At 44.6% G+C, this 9,214-nt stretch overlaps 1 long non-coding RNA gene across 1 annotated transcript; it reads left to right on the top strand.

The window, feature by feature from the left end:
* Positions 1-5,166: 5,166 nt before the first annotated feature.
* Positions 5,167-6,652, top strand: LOC112894655. The gene is made up of 2 exons (XR_003229020.1): positions 5,167-5,304; positions 6,414-6,652. It is a non-coding gene; the product is annotated as an uncharacterized LOC112894655 (long non-coding RNA).
* Positions 6,653-9,214: the final 2,562 nt, after the last annotated feature.

Genomic DNA, 9,214 nt, shown 5'->3' with positions numbered 1-9,214 from the left:
ATAGGTGTATTCTTTCAAGAACGTTATGCAGGATAACGTCTTTGCTAATTAAAGCCAACAGAATATATTAAGGCCAATGCCAACCTGCCATGCAGTAATCGAAAGTATTGCATCCTTCTCGAGTGAGTTAAAAGGTTACTCTCATGCTAACCTCTAGCTTATTCTTCCCAGATCCTAATTCACGGGATCTCCAATCACATAGGTTGGGTTTATACTAGGGAATAGCTTATACGGGTCTCAAACCCATCTCCTTGGATGCATTGTCTATCACGTTGCGTGACAGCCCCTTAGTGAATGGATCAGCCAGATTTTTCTCAGTGTGAACATAACTCACAGTGATAACTCCGGACTTTCTCATTTTCGTGACTGATTTTAACTATCTCTTGATATGTCTTGAAGACTTCATATTGTCCTTTAAACTGTCTATCTTGACAATCACAGTTTGATTGTCACAGCTCATCATTATTGCCGGCAATGGTTTCTCGACAATAGGTAAGTCCATCAAGAGCTCACAAAGCCAATCGGCTTCCACTGTAGCTGTATCTAGTGCTGTGAGTTCTGCCTCCATAGTAGACCTCATCAGGATCGTCTGTTTGCATGATCTCCATGAAACAGCAGCCCCGCCAAGAGTGAAAACGTATCCACTAGTGGCATACAGCTCATCTAGATCCGATATCCAATTAGCATCACTGTATCCTTCCAGTACTGCAGGAAAACCGGAATAGTGAATCCCGTATTCCATAGTACCCACCAAGTAGTGCATTACGCGCTCAAGCGCACGCCAATGATCATCTCCCGGATTACTAGTGAACCGGCTCAACTTGCTAACAACAAAAGAGATATCAGGCCTCATTGCACTCGCAAGATACATGAGCGAACCAATCATCTGTGAATATCTCAATTGGTCTCTGCCAATTCTTTTGTTCTTTCGAAAGATCAAGCTCGGATCATAGGGAGTTGGACTAGATTTGCTATCCTTATAGCCAAATCGATTCAACATTTTCTCCACATAATGGGATTGCGAAAGAGTAATCCCATTCTCTCCCTTGATTAGCTTGATGTTGAGAATAACATCAGCCTCACCAAGATCTTTCATATCAAAGTTTTGACACAAGAATAACTTGACCTCGTTGATTACATCAAGACTAGTGCCAAAGATCAGTATGTCATCGGCATACAAACATAATATAACTCCTTGGCTCCCACCATAGCGGTAATACACACATCGATCAGCCTCATTGATACTAAAGCCTGCTGATATGAGTGTCGAGTTGAATTTCTCATGCCATTTCTTAGGTGCTTGCTTCAGGCCATACAAAGATTTATACAACTTGCACACCTTGTCCTTATGACCCTCTACTACAAAACCATCAGGCTGTGTCATGTAGATTTTCTCTTCCAGCTCTCCGTTTAGGAAAGCTGTCTTAACATCCATCTGATGGATGAGAAGACCATGCGAGGCAGCCAGGGAGAGTAGAACATGAATAGTGGTCAATCTCGCAATAGGTGAGTAAGTATCAAAGAAATCTTCACCTTCTTTCTGGGTGTAACCCTTAGCCACAAGACGAGCCTTGTCAATAGTACCATCAGGCTTAAGCTTCTTCTTGAACACCCACTTGCAACCCACAGGTTTGCAACCATACGGTCTTTCGACCAGCTCCCAAATTCCATTGGAGAGAATAGAGTCCATCTCGCTACGGACAGCTTCTTTCTAATCATCCGCATCAGGAGATGAGAATGCCTTAGTGATTGTTTTGGGAGAATCATCTATGAGATAAACAATAAAATCATCACCAAAAGACTTTGCAGTCTTTTGCCTCTTGCTCCTCCTAGGAGCATCACTATGAATCTTCCCATGATTTGATTCAAGTGTGTGTTCATCATATTTAGAAAATTCAACAGATTCAGGAGTTGTATTCACTGTTTCATTCAGAGGTAATGAAGATATAAGATGCGAGTCTTTCATAGAAAAAATATTCTCAAAGAAAGTAGTATCACGAGACTCAAGCAGTGAATTTACATGCATATCAGTCACCTCAGATTTAACTACTAGAAATCTATAAGCAATGCTATGATGTGCATAACCCAAAAAGATACAATCCATAGTTTTAGTTCCCAACTTGCGCTTCTTGTTGATTGGCACATTCACCTTGGCCAAACAACCCCATGAGCGCAAGTAAGAGAGTGAAGGTCTTCTCCCAATCCACACCTCATAAGGAGTCTTTTCCTTATTCTTCATGGGAAGTCTATTCAGGACATGACATGCAGTCAATACTGCCTCCCCCCACCATGCCTTAGATAATCTAGCGGTGACTAACATGGCGTTAACCAAGTCAGACAACGTGCGATTCTTTCTTTCGGCAACCCCATTTGATTGGGGTGAATAGGGAGACGTCCTCTCATGAATAATGCCGTATTCCTCACAGAATAAGTTAAAATCGTTAGAGAAATATTCACCTCCTTGATCGAACCTAAGTCGTTTGATCTTTTTCTTAAGTTGGGTTTCTACTTCAGCCTTATAGATTTTAAAGCAGTTAAGTGCCTCATCTTTCATTTTCAATAAGTACACATAGCAAAATCTAGTTTCATCGTCAATCAAGATCATGAAATATCTTTTTCCACCTTCTGTTAACACGCCATTCATCTCACAGATATCTGAATGGACGAGTTCTAGAGGTGCCAAATGTCTCTCCTCTGCCACCTTGTGAGGTTTTCGAGGTTGCTTAGATTGCACACAACTATGACACTTAGAACCTTTGACTATGGAAAAATTCAGAATTAAACTCATGGTGGAAAGTCGAAACATAGAGCCAAAATTCAGATAACATAAGCGCGAGTGCCAAACACATGCATCGCTCTTATCTATACCATCAGAAATTAAGTTCACGGACTTATTACAGTAATCTGAAACTGAAAAACGGAACAAGCCTCTGCACTCATAGCCTTTACCGATAAATTGTTTAACCTTAGACACGACAAATTTATTGGACTCAATCACTACTTTAAAACCATCCTTGCACAAAAGGGATCCACTAACTAGATTCTTGCTGATAGTAGGGACATGCTACACGTTCTTTAGCTGCACGATCTTTCCCGAAGTAAGTTTCAGATCGACCGTGCCAACACCACGAACAGTAGCATGCGACCCATTGCTCATCATCACTGTAGAATCCCGAGCGGTCTGGTAAGAAGAAAATAAGGTAGCATCAGAACACACATGAACATTTGCACTAGTATCAAGCCACAAACTAGTAGATTGAAATACTGAAAAAACCGAAGATAAAGAATTATACCCACTGGTTTTCACTCCAGCAATGGTGACCATGTTCGCAGTCTTCTGCACCGGTGAAGGCTTCCTTCCTTTGCGGTGTGGGCACTTCTTTGCCCAATGATCGGTAGATCCACACATAAAACAACCTTGACCTTCCTTGAATTTCTTCTTCTTGAAAGTAGTGGTAGGCTGCGGTTTGGTCTTTTTTCCCTTGCCCTTGCCTTTGCCATGAGACTTCTGCACCATGTTGGCACTAGTCTGGCCCTCAGCAGCCTTAGATCGCCCATCCTTGGCTCGAGCTTTTTCCTCAACATCAAGGGATGCTATCAGATCAGACATTAATATCTCCATCCTCTTATGTTTGAGAGTGGTGGCGAAGTCCCTCCATGAAGGAGGCAACTTAGCAATGATGCCACCAGCCACAAACTTGTCGGGTAGGTTGATCTTGAGGTGCTCAAGCTCCTTAGCCATGCACTGTATCTCATGAGCCTGCTCGACTACAGATTTCCCATCGGTCATCTTGTAGTCATGGTACTACTCCATGATGTACAGCTCAGCACCAGCATCTGTGCCGCCATAGTCGGCCTCCAGGGCGTCCCACAACATTTTAGCTTCTGTGTGATGAAGGTACACATCCTGTAGGCGATCTACAAGTGTACCGATCACAGCGCCCACAAAATATGTGTTGGCCTCGGTAAAGGCCTTCTCCTGATCAGGGGTAAGAGTCCCCTCAGGTTTGCCCTTAGACACCCACAGCACATTCATGGCAGAGAGCCATAGAATCACTCTCATTTGCCATCTCTTAAAGTGCTCGCCAGAGAACTTCTCGGGCCTCAGAGCATCAACAAATCCAGCCATGAAACTGAAGTTCCTATAATAAGGTTTTTGGACTGACAGAAAAAAATAAGAGTTTCAGTTTTAAATTAATCTGAAGATAAATCATGACTATGACAAAAATTGCGTACAGAAAACGAATAGATCTAAATATGCTCATAATATAATTTAAGATAAAATATTGCAGCAGCAAGATCAACCCTAACCAGATCATACTAGGTATGAAAGGCATAGTTAGGGATAGAAAACTGTACGTTTCTTGTCCGACCGGAATAACCAGGCAAAGAAGACGACGGTGATGATCATCACCTCCGCACGCTTGACGACGCCAAGTCGCGCCCCACTGACGAGGAGGTAGACGAGCCGTGATGACGAGGATGTAGAGGACGGCGATGTGGAAACGTTCGAGCAGTCATGCAGAGCGCTTCCCAAAAACCTTATTCGCCCTCTCCCAGTGCAGGATCGCTAAGGACGAGGTTCTGGAGACCTGCTCTCCCGATCGCTGGTGCACGCTGACGAATGGGATGAAGTAGCTTACGCGGCGGCGCAGCAGGTAGGTTGAGGCGTGTTGTGCGTTGTAGGTTTTCTCTATTTCTCTTTTGTGCCGGCACCCGTGCGTATTTATAAGGAGAACCGCTAGGGTTTATGGCGTCCCAAAAACCTAGTCAGTTATGAGTCCCAAAAATTCCGCGCGTGAAATCCGTAACCGATTCAAAGTGGCAAAAGGAAGCCGCCGGGAAACAATCAGCTCTTTACAACCGTAACAGAATACAATTCTGCAAAAGAAATCCGATTTCCCGCAAGAGTTGGACCCGAATTTTGGCGGACCACTCACGCGCACGTCCCGCGCCCTTCGCCCGAGCCCGGCCCGGCCCGGCGAGGCGAGCGAGCGCGCGCGTGTTCTTCCTTCTTCCTCTCACCCACATTTGCAAGAGCATGGAGAGCATCCAACTATTTAAGTTAGGTTCCCTCCACCTCTACTAGCAAGGTGGGACTAACTTGTTGCCATGTACCTATGCACTAATGGACCTTTAAGATTTTATAGGAATTATTTGGATTTACATGGGCTAGGCATAAATATTCCAACATCCTCTTCCTCCCACCGCAACCAATTTGTCCATCCTAGCCCCATCGTCCTCGTGCTCCACGCCACGGCTCTGGAAATCCAGCCGGGCTTAGATTGCTATCTTCGTTTCTTGGTAAGCTTCCCTCCCTCTTCATCTAGATTGCTTTGCGCTCATGGCCCTAGGAATCGAATCCGCAAGATCTTTCCCTCCGAATCCATAGCTTTTGTCGCAGATTTACCTTTCAGTTTACCTCATGGAGACTGCATCTGTGGTTGGTGGAGCCTCCTAGGTGTGCTCCTGATCAACGGCCTTTGTTGTGGCTCTTGATGTAGATTGTAAAAAGTTCATAGGCTCACGGAGACACCCCTGCTCCTATATGTGGTGGAGCCTCCCAGTGTGCTGGGCATACCCTCTGATCAATAGTTAAGATAAATCTATGTAGTAAACACCTTGTTTTCCTTTTGAAACTGTGATTGGTGATGGGATTTGGGATGGGATCTTGGCAATTCGGCATGTAAAAAAAATATGTACCATCTGTATTAATACTACTCTAGAAGCGTCACATACCTACACTGTCATTCTTATTGCAATGTCGTTCTAAATTTTGGATATAATACATTCACTATAGTTTTGGTAGGTAGCACACTTTTCTATCACAATCTTTGAGTGATGGTTCATTCACTTTTTCTTTGTGTTATGCCTTTCACATGTTGCTAGTTTCAAAAATATTTTGTGCTATTACTGGGAAATGCCTCCAATCAGCAACAAAAATAAAATGGATTCAAGGTAGAGTTTGTTTGCACTTGTGAAAATATTTGATTAGATACAGTGTTTTACAGAGTTGGAGTATCTGCAGAAGTTTCTTATGATGATATATTCTCATTATCCTTGAAAAACTGATGATCAATTGATAAGTCATGGATGCTTTTGCCCTATTTTTACTGTAGTATAAAACTTGGCCATTTGTTTTGTTTAATTCCACCTTCATTAGATGATGTTGCATCTCCTAACAATGTATTATCTTCAATTCCTCGTAGTGGTTGACCGTTGTCTTTTTCCTGTTGGTTCCCGTTGTTGTTGTCCAGCAGTGTCAAGCTTCAAGAATATTTTTATCTCTGTTTAGTTTTGTCAGTAATTTATCTTTATGTCCAGTCGTTGCTTGTATTTTTATCTGTACTTACCTCCATTGAATAACCAAATCCTTCTTGCGTTTATGTTTGTAATTCTTTTCTCTTCAATAGATGAGGCTCAAAGGAAGGAATGGGGAGTCTGCGTCAAATTTTCGTTGAGAATTTCAGAAGCCAACGTACCAGGAGTGCAATGCTAGATTGTTCATATATTAAACTTCTGAATTTGCTAAGCATTTGTAGCTCTAAGACAATGTTACGGTGTTATCTTTCTGAATTTGTTATCATTTTGAAGCTCAAGACATATTCAGTACTAAACTTGCCACAACTTTTGCACTTTATTTCATTTTTCATGGAATTTCTTATATACAGTTTAGTTTTTAATTTGTTCTAGAAAAAGTTTGATGATGTATGTTTGAAAAGCTTGATGATCGGTGGATATTTTTGTGTCATTTCTGTGCTGTTATGTACTCTCTAGTTCAAATGTTGACCAGCCGCTGCCACTGTTAATTAACCAGCCCAACCATTGTTCTCTTCAATAGAATTTGTTCCCAACCAAACACTGTAAAGGAGGTTCGCATAAAAAAAAAACACTGTAAAGGAAATGGAAAGCGTTACCCATGGTAACCAAACAAATGGTGTTATTGGTTAAAATGTGACAGATAGCGGTGGGTTTGATTACGTTAACATTAAAGAGTGGGTAGCTGAACCAAATGGTACCTAGAAATCTCTGGCAATTTACTATAGGACACTAAACTTATTATTATATTCAGTTTTAATAGAAAGCCACTGGAATTGACTATCCTACCCATTGCCTGCACCTCTGATCTCTCCAACTTGAATCGCGCCTGGCTCCCAACGTAAAGGCAAGAAACAAATCAGCGCTGGCACCCAACGCGTCCGTTACCGGCGGCCGCTCCGTCCCTCTCCTGCATGCGCGCTCGCGGGGCCACAACGCTTGAGGGTGCCGGTGGCGAGGCCGTGGCCGCCGCTTGTGTGGCCCTGCTGGGCGCGGTCGGGGCCGCGGGCCGCTTGGACGCCGGCAGAGGAGTCTGGTGGAGGTGGAACAGGAAAGGAGCTAGTGCGTATGTGTGCTGATTGGGGAAGAAGAGAAAATAGTTACGTGCTTGTTGCTCTGCTGCTTTGGGAAGAAGAGCATATGGATGATGGATTTGCTTGCTTTCTCTTGGGAGGGAACGAAGAAACAAGAAGCACTACTGGATTAGGTTGGTGAGTAGCAGGCCAGCGGCTCTGCTGCAGCTGCGTGAGTAGGAGATACAGAAGCAGAATAACGGCTGAATTGGTTTGTGCGTTACCACAGGTGTTACGTGTAACCCGCCCCCCTGTCGTCTCCTTGGGGGCGACACAGGTGGCGCCCCACCCTCCGCCGCTGCCACCCTTCTCTAGGCTTCCTCTCCACCTCGCCGCCACTGGAGCGGGACACTAGAAGCCCGTGTGGCTGCTAGGATAGCGGCGGCAGGGCTTCTCCTGTCAGCCTGAGGTGCTCCCGCCCCTGGTCAACGTCGCGCTGGCGCCGGGCATGGAGGCGGCGGTGGCGGCAGCCCGGGCGGCGGATCCAGCATCCTGGCGACCGGATTTGGCGCCCCAGTGATAGAACTCGCTTGGATTTGTTTCTGATATTTCGATGAGAGTTGGGGATAACTCGATTTTTAAGGAGTATCGATATTGTGCTTGTCGGTGTTTTACCGCCTGCCCACCGAGGGGTATGCCCGAGGTGGTAAGTTTTAGGTAGGGTGACGCCGAGATCAGGAACTCGAAGGTGCAAGGAACACAAGGTTTATACAGGTTCGGACCGTGATATGCGTAATACTTTACGTCCTATATGGTGGTTTGTATTGTCTTGGATGTTGATGTTATGTTTTGAGGGGGTCCCTACCCGCCCTTATATATCCGGGAGGACAAGGTTACATGAATCCTAGTTCGACACTAGCCTAGGAATCCTACTCGAGTACAACTCGAGTAGTTTCCTTCTGTACTGGCTAGTCCTACTTCGCACGTGAGTAGAGTACAACATAGATAAGGTATATGACACGTCCTATCCTCTAATCCTGTATGAACTACGTTATGTACACAGTCCCGTAGTCCCGGGTTTGACAAGCCTCCGAGCTTTTCGTAGCTGAGTACTGCAGGCTCCTCGACTACTTTCGAAGCAGTCTTCGGCTTCTTTTGAAGCTCCGTCTTGAAGTTCTTCTTCGAGTATTTTCTTGGCTGCATCGAAGCTATGAGGTGCTCATACCCTAAATTACTTCTTTGGTATGGTGTGCGATTGAAAAATCGCACTCCATATGGAGTAGCCCCCGAGCCTTAGGTTGAATCAGAGAATCAGGCTGAGGGTCACATTAGTCTTGAATTTTCTGTCGGTGTTTTACCGGCTGCCCACCGAGGGATATACCCAAGGTGGTAAATTTAGGTGAGGAGACGCCGAGATCAGAAACTTAGACAGATTCGGGCCGCGAGGTGCGTAATACACTACGTCCTGTGTGGTGGTTTGTATTGCCTTGGGTGTAGGTGTTGTGTTTTGAATGGATCCCTGCCCCCCTTATATATCCGGGAGGTCAGGGTTACATGAATCCTAGCCCAATACTAGCTAAGGAATCGTACCCGAGTATAAGTCGAATAGTTTTCTTCTGTACCGACTAGCTTTATCTCTTACTCATACGAGTAGAGAACATAAATAAGAGATAAGACAGGCTTTGTCTCCTAGTCCTGTTTAAACTACGTTATGTACACAGTCCCGTAGCCCCGGCTCGGACAAGCCCCCAAACTCTTCGTAGCTGAGTACTGCAGGCTTCTCGAGTACTTTCGAAGTAGTCTTTGGCTTCTTCTGAAGCTCCATCTTGAAGTTCTTCTTCGAGTACTTAAATGGCTGCATCGAAGCTATGAGGTGCTTATGC

This window comes from Panicum hallii, chromosome 5, assembly GCF_002211085.1.
Source record: "Panicum hallii strain FIL2 chromosome 5, PHallii_v3.1, whole genome shotgun sequence".
Taxonomy (NCBI): Eukaryota; Viridiplantae; Streptophyta; class Magnoliopsida; order Poales; family Poaceae; genus Panicum; species Panicum hallii.
This window is presented reverse-complemented; position numbering and strand designations above follow the sequence as displayed.